Source organism: Odontomachus brunneus, unplaced genomic scaffold (genome assembly GCF_010583005.1).
Source record: "Odontomachus brunneus isolate Ranch 3 - 2012 unplaced genomic scaffold, Obru_v1 Obru_scaffold_040, whole genome shotgun sequence".
Lineage (NCBI taxonomy): Eukaryota > Metazoa > Arthropoda > Insecta > Hymenoptera > Formicidae > Odontomachus > Odontomachus brunneus.
The window spans coordinates 1,104,685-1,112,458 of record NW_022639490.1 but is presented as its reverse complement, the minus strand read 5'-3'; the positions used below and the strand labels follow the sequence as shown (position 1 = coordinate 1,112,458).

At 37.7% G+C, this 7,774-nt stretch overlaps 1 protein-coding gene across 2 annotated transcripts in view; it reads left to right on the top strand.

Moving 5' to 3' along the window:
• LOC116844309 (elongation factor-like GTPase 1) overlaps window positions 1–7,774 on the top strand; it is a 94,907-nt gene that overhangs the window by 62,135 nt on the left and 24,998 nt on the right. The gene's annotated exons all lie outside the window — the stretch shown is intronic.

The window sequence follows — 7,774 nt, the reverse complement described above, 5'->3', positions numbered from 1 at the left end:
CTCACAAGCGGTGGCACCATTGTGTTCTGAACCCTCCTCCTCCCTCTCTCTCTCTCTCTCTCTCTCTCTCTCTCTCTCTCTCTCTCCTTTCCTCCCTTTCATGAGTTTCATTTTTCATATCGACGATTATTTTTACATATCATGCGCGCGCGATAGCGAGCCATTTTACTACTTCCCGTTTCTCCGCCGGCCGTCCGGTTTTATCGCGATTTTTCGATCGTAAACACGATCGAGTAAACGCGTCTGGTGCCTTTCTAAAGGCTGAACGTGTATTCTTCTTAACGCGATGCGCCTCGGTGAAAGTCCGCGGCGTATTTATTAGACGTAAGATCAATTTGACACAGACGCTAATCATTGTCCGCGGCGCGATGCGGGGAAAACCGCGCTCGACTGTGTGGTACAGTTGGCGTACCACCGCGGAGATCTCCTCTCGTTGCGGCGCGCAACGAGAAGGATGTCAGATTCGGCATTGATATCGACGCAGCCTTCCGACCAGCTGTGACCGCTGCAACAGGAAAAACTGATCCCCGCTGCTCACGACGATGCGTTCTTGTGCTCGAAAGAACGCGAACAGCGGTTCGCACCTTTCGACAGAGAGAGAGAGAGAGAGAGAGAGAGAGAGGGAGGAGGAGGGTTCAGAACACAATGGTGCCACCGCTTGTGAGGGTGTAGATCAGGTCAAACTGGAAAAATTTCTCTAACATTAAAAAAAAGAAACCAAAAGAACTCTTTTGAAACAAATCAAAAGTTAAAATAGGGCCTATGAGAGTTTAGCACAGGTGTACACGCAAAAAAATGATTTTGTATTTATTTATGGTAGCTGATTCAAACTTAGTCAAGAGGCTAATCGTTTAGCTGTCACTGTTAAGAATTGGCTATGACAGCTAAGATGCATTCGCTATAAAATAGAAATATATTAGGTGACATTAAAAATGCACATTATTTCAAGTAGCTAAGAAAATGGCAGTTATTCCTAAATTTCTTATTGTATGCATATATTAAAGAAGTTTGCTGTACAAGCTACAATCACTTGTTACAGTCATTTATTTCTAGCAGCTAATATTTCTTGCTGTAGTGCCTAAGTTTAACAGCGAATAAATTTGGCTTCGGTAGTATCGACATTAGCTGTTCCTATTTCAGTGACACATCTTATCTGTCACAGCTATTTTTTAGCTCTGGAAACTAGTTCTTTTTTTGCGTGTATTAGTGTAGTTAAACTAATATATAATTAGTGGATGTCCTCCGCGAGAGGAAAATTGTATTTATTAAGAAGTATTACGAAAAATCAAACGCGTTTCAGTCTTATTCGCAAACTCTCCTCAGTGATTATTAAATAAAGTCACAAAAAAAATTATTAGTCCTAACTCTTGTTAATTTTAACTCTTATTAAAAATAAAACACGCGGCCAAGTTTAGCCCCATTTTTTGTAAGTTTAGAAATAGTCCTAATTTTGATTCTTTTTGCAAGCTTATTACGAGTAGATTCCAATATATATTAATATTAAGGTAGCGCTTTAGAGAAAAATGGTCCAAAAGAGTTTCACTTTCGAGAGATGGCGCCATAGGTCAATGCATAAAAATGGACAAAAAATGAGAAAAATAAGATATTTTATTGATCATTGTTAATTCTTTTAGTAATATCGCAGATGTTTTCGTTCGGAATTACAAAACCATAGTAGTGATCATAACTAAGATACCAAATGATGATATAAAGCGCCACCTTGATACTTACATATTTCGCATCTACTCGCAACAAACTTTCAGAAAACACCAAAATTATGACCATTTTCAAACTTACAAAAAATGGGGCTAAATGCCTATGGCGGTTTGGCCGCACTCTTTAGAGTTATCAATTAAAGAAGATTCGTGAATGCGATCATACGTCATACGGTAAATGAGTTGACAACGTTTGCTGCTATATGTTTGTACATTTAGTTTGTACATTTAGGTTAAATTGAAGAAAAAGGTCCTCCATTATTTTGTAAATGAAAATGACGAAGATTTTCTATCGTTAATTACAGAAATTCGGTGCGTTATCGCGCATGATCATGTGCCAATCTTCTTTAATTACCTACAAATCTGCGTAGTTATTTGCAAAATAGTGAGAGGCTTTTTTGTTCAACTTGACCTGATGTACGAACATACGGCGGCAGACATCGCCATTGCAGCTCGTCTACCGTATGGCGCGTGATTATCCTTCGATTAATAACTCAAAATTTTACGTAGCTTCTTGAGGAGTGGTAGAGGAACTTTTTGTTCAGTTTGATCTGATCTATACCTTCAGCGGTGGCACCATTGTTCTGGGACACTCGGTATACCTTTAAAAACAGATCGAACTAAAGAACAAAAGAACACGATAAAAATTGTAAAAAATTCCGAGAAAAATACCTGTGACAGGGAGGAGGGATCTCGAAAGTGCGATATAATTTTATCATTGCGTGATTCTTTTCCTTCAGAACGTGATAATCGAAGCGTGAGGATGCGGGAGAGGCTTGAAACATCAAGAGAATCTTTGAGGCGTGTAGAAGCATTTTCATATGTTTGTTATTCATACCCGAGAGGATTGCGTGAAAACGAACGGCCGATGCCCGAATAAGTGTTCTCACCGTGGAAAAATTCGCTCCATATTCATGAGGCAACTCGCTTTCTCAGTTTGATACGGGAGACGTTACACGATACACTCCGTGTATCACGGCGCGATTAGCCACGCAATTATCGCCTGACGTGGTGTGTATTGCCACGCGAATTACGAGCAATTAGATAGCCACCGTACACGTGGAAATGCATCGCCGAGTCAATTGTCGGTCGATTGTTCTCCGCAATTTCTTACGGCACCCACCGCAACGAGCAACGTTTGTTGCTCCATTCTGTGAAACAGTCATATAAACTGTACAGGGTGTTTCACACCTCGCGACTTTACTTTTGCTGAGGAATTGTCTGAGCAAGTCGTAGACATTTCTCCTTCGTGAAAATATCTTTATTTGGAGATTTTCTCATTTTCAACATATCCTTGCGGCTAAACACTATTCTGTTAAAGTACATGCCGAGAAATACCGTTACACTGCCAAGAAAAACGATTACTTTCCTTCTTTTAAGTAATGGTTACCTTGAACAAGGTAATATTTTCTTGATGACAGTCTTACAATATGCTCATCACAAATTTCAGGAAAGCGCATCGTCATATACTGAAATGAAGGATTTATTTTTTAATGATTTATTCTCTTGTATTCTCAAGAATATCATAAAATTGTATTAAAGAAAAAATCGATTCGATTTTATGTATAAATAATAAGCAAGCTTAATATTTGTTTAACTTAATATTCTTGATCGAAATAATAAACTTATTAGGATTCAGAATGTATTTTGAATGAGCGTGATTATGATAAACTTGTTATAAATTTGCGGATACTTAAACTTATGAAATACTTGAAACAAGTAATGTAGCATATATTTTTTTGTGAGTACACATAAAAATATTATTCTACTGCTAAAAACAGAACTCAGTTTGTTTTCCTTCTCTTAAGTAACGGTTGTTCTCAACTAAGAATATTTCCTTAATGACAGTCTCAAAATATGCTCATCACAAATTGATGAAAAGCTCACGTATTTAAAAGAAAAATATATTCTATTTACAAGAATATAAAAGCTATATCAAAGAAAAAGCTGTTTAATTCTATGTAGCAAAACGAATTTTTCTTTTCATTTCAAATATTCTTGATTGAGACATTAAACTTATCAGAATGTATTTTGTATAAGTTTGATTCTTATGATGAATTTACGATAAATTTGTGGAATTATATAAACTTATGAAATTTTTATTTATTTCTACATATTGTAATCAACTTTTACTCGATAACATGTGCTTCTGTACATAGAATCCGTGCAAAATTGATCGAGAAAAATAATTTTCTTATCCGCCTGACTGTCAGAAGCTCGGTTCGCGAAAAGCCTCGCTTTTTTTCGATCGTCCCTCAGTCACTATCGCTGCCATGACGTTTCGACGTTGAGGAAAAATCTGTAAGCTATAAAGAATCTTTAAATTGACCTCTCATGCATATATTACGAAATTAAGATCGTGAATTCCGTGACATTTTGTAAGTAATCGTCACAAGACCAACATAATCAATGCAAAGGATCGCGAAGTAGCGCGTAATTGAAACTCGCACGCGTTTTATCCACGATCACGATCGATCTATCACGCGAGCGGCATGGCATACCAAGAGAAAAAGTTTTGCTAACTCAACAAAATACCGCAACAAATGGTTTGTTGATGTGGAATGACCCTGGAAACAAGTAGTTACTTTCAATTTGTTGCTCTAAACAACTCTTCTCGTAATGAAGACATAACTGACCCCAATCTATAATCCTAATCTATATAAACGAGGACAAATGTGATTTGTAACTCAAGTAATGTATGTTTATTAAAATGTTAATGATGAGAAATGATTTGCAGCGCTAATTGTTCGACCTGTTTCTCTAACGATTATCAAACAACAAACGTGCTTTTGTTTTAATCAGACTTGTGAGAATATTAATTAAATTTTTCTTCATTTAATAATTAATTTGAATAAATATGTTTTATTTCAACTAATTGACGATTCAAGCAAAATCAATTGAAAAATATTTGATTAACTTCCACGAATTCAATTAGAGGCCGTTCAATTGATATGATACGAATGAAGGGAATAAAAAATCGTTCAATTAATAATTAATAATTGAACTTAGCAAATTTAATTAAAGATCATTTATAGTCAACGATTGAATGTGGCAAATTTTATTGTCTCAGGCAGTTTACGTTTATTAAAATGATAAATGATGAGAAATGATTTACAACATTAACTGTTCGATCTGTTTCCCCGATTAAACAACAAACGTGCTTTTGTTCTGGTAAAGGATTAATAAGTTCCGAAGGATTTTTCTTAGTACATCATCTCAGGATCATTTCAATCTCCGGGACATTTCAATCAAGAATATTTAAAATGAAAAGAAAAATTCAGCTTGTTACACTATATAAGGTCGAATCAATTTTCCCTTCAAGATGTTCTTGTAAAAAGAATATATATATGTATTTTTTTTAGCACATGATGATGAACTTCTCTTCAATTTGTAATAAGCACTTTAAGACTGTCATCAAGAAAATATATTTTCTGGAGGACAACCGTTACATAAATAAAGGAAAATGAACTGAGTTCTGTTCTTAACAATAGACTAATATTTTTTTGCGTGCACGCACAGAAAAATACATGCTGCATTCAAGTATACATTACTTGCTTCAAATATTTCATAAGTTTAAATATCCACAATAATTTCATTATAATCATCACACTTATTCAAAATACTTTCCGAATCCTAGTGGATTTATCATTTCAATCCAAAATATTAAATTAAAATTAAAACTCTTCGTCTCCTAAAACGGTTCACTAGATAGAATCGAATCGATTTTAATCAATAGAGAAATAAAAGGGCCAATAAGAGTTTAAGCATGGCTGTTATAGTGCCATAAAAACTAATAAAAATTAGGCCTAGTTGACCAACATTATTTTGGCTTTAAGCGAAACTTAAACATATATCTATCTTTCTTCCTATATACATAAAGACAGACATATATTTAAGTGTCACTTAAGACCAAAATAACGTTGGTGCAACCGGGCCTTAGTGACACACCTCTCACTTTAGAGTGGATATTTTATTATTTAAAAATATTGAAGAAATTCATACGCGTTTCGGTCTAACTTCACACAGACTCTCTTCAGTGGTAACAAGTCATTTAAAAAATGATAAAAATAATTTTTTCTTTGATAAAATTTTATATCTGAGAATAAATTCTTTATCTTAGTATATGACGATGAAATTTCCTGAAAATTGAGCACACTGTAAGACTGTCATCAAAATATTCTTTGTTGAGGACAACTGTTACTTAAAAGAAGGAAAATGAACTGATCTTAGCGGTAGAATCGAGTAAAAAATGATAAAAATAATTTTTTCTTTGATAAAATTTTATATCTGAGAATAAATTCTTTATCTTAGTATATGACGATGAAATTTCCTGAAAATTGAGCACACTGTAAGACTGTCATCAGGAAAATATTCTTTGTTGAGGACAACTGTTACTTAAAAGAAGGAAAATGAACTGTTCTTAGCGGTAGAATCGAGTCGACTTTATCTCCCGGGCTCGGATCGATACGTGCCTCGCCGACGGCATAGGTTCTGTTTCGATCGGTCCTTTAAAAACGGCCAAGTATCCCCGGCGCGATTGTGCGCTGCGCGAGAGAGAACTCGATTCGGCTGAAAGCGGCGCGGCGCGATGGTAACGGTGCCGTAAGATGGTAACGTGCAAGAGTAGAGCATCCGCGAGTCGCCGCGGGTGATGGACCGTGACGTTCTCACAGATAACTCACGGCTTCCGACATTCATTCGCGTTCTGGTTATGTCAAGTTATCTTTGAGGATAACTCGCGCGCCAAGGAGGAGTGCCATCCCTGTGTATTTCGCGCGCTCTCCGGCCGTTTGTTTTTCGAAAGAGCCGCGCGCCATTCATTCGGATCGATTCGTAACGGCGCGCTTCTGTAGGATTTTTCGAAATCTCGCCTCCTCTCGAGATGCGACCCGCGCCATTTGCGTGTCGCGCTCAACGCAAATTCAATCGTGACACACTGCAATCTGATTGTGCAATTGATTTTTTTTTGAATGAAACAAAGCGCGGCGATGTGTCGCGTGAAATAATCGATTCGTATCCAGAACGATGCGCGCTCGCTGCGTGCTTGCGTGTGTATTGATCGGAACGAAGCGTCCTGAGAAATTTAATTGATCTTCGCTGATAATGGTAAATAATCTCTAGCGTCTTAGAACCGCGTTTCACTACCGACACTAATGAGGAACGTTTTGCAGGACTTTGGAAGGAAGAGGGAGGAGAGAGAAAGAGAGAGTGCGTCTAATATATTTCTCACACTGCAGGGAGCATCCTCGAGGCTCTGTCAGATTCTTCTTTATCGACTTGCAGTAGATTAGAAGCAGCCGCGTCCTTATCCGACTTCTGCCTCGCACTCGCGACTGTTTCGGAGACTGATAAGTCTCGTCTCGCCTCTGTCATCGCGCGTGTTTTGAAAGAAAAATGTGTACATTCATTCAAGAGATGATGCGTCGCGCGCTTCGCGAGAGATCGACTACGCCTGTAGGTGACAAAATTCGGTGAGAATTCGATGACGGAAGAAATCTGTCGGGAGCGAGGTAAAATAGAATGTTGTCGTACAGTTTATTAAGTTACAATCAAATTAACAAGTAACATCGAGAAAGTCTTTGAAAATCGTCTCCTAAGTCGCTACCATATACAACATATACTCCCCGAACGATATTTCCAGAAGGATTAGAGACTGATACGTATATGTACACGAGTTATACGAGGATTACGGCGATAACTGCAACGCCTGTATGAGATTTTGTGATGCGCGCGAAACCAGTAGCACTCTGAGAAGAGAAAAAAGCGCGTACTCGTTTGCTCCCGTTTGCCGACGCAAGATGTAGCGACACTACCGCCGAGTTGTGTCGTGAAGAATACACGAAGCGATCGTGTCGGACGTGTATATGTATTGTACAAAAATTGCAGACGGCACAAGGTTTCTCTTATTTCTACATGCTTCTGTACACACTTTTTACACTCGGATTCGCCAACGCCACCGGAGAGAGGGAGAGAAAAACAGAGAGAAAGAGACAAAGAAACAGAGAGAGAGAGAGAGAGAGAGAGAGAGAGAGAGAGAGAGAGAGAGAGAGAGAGAGAGC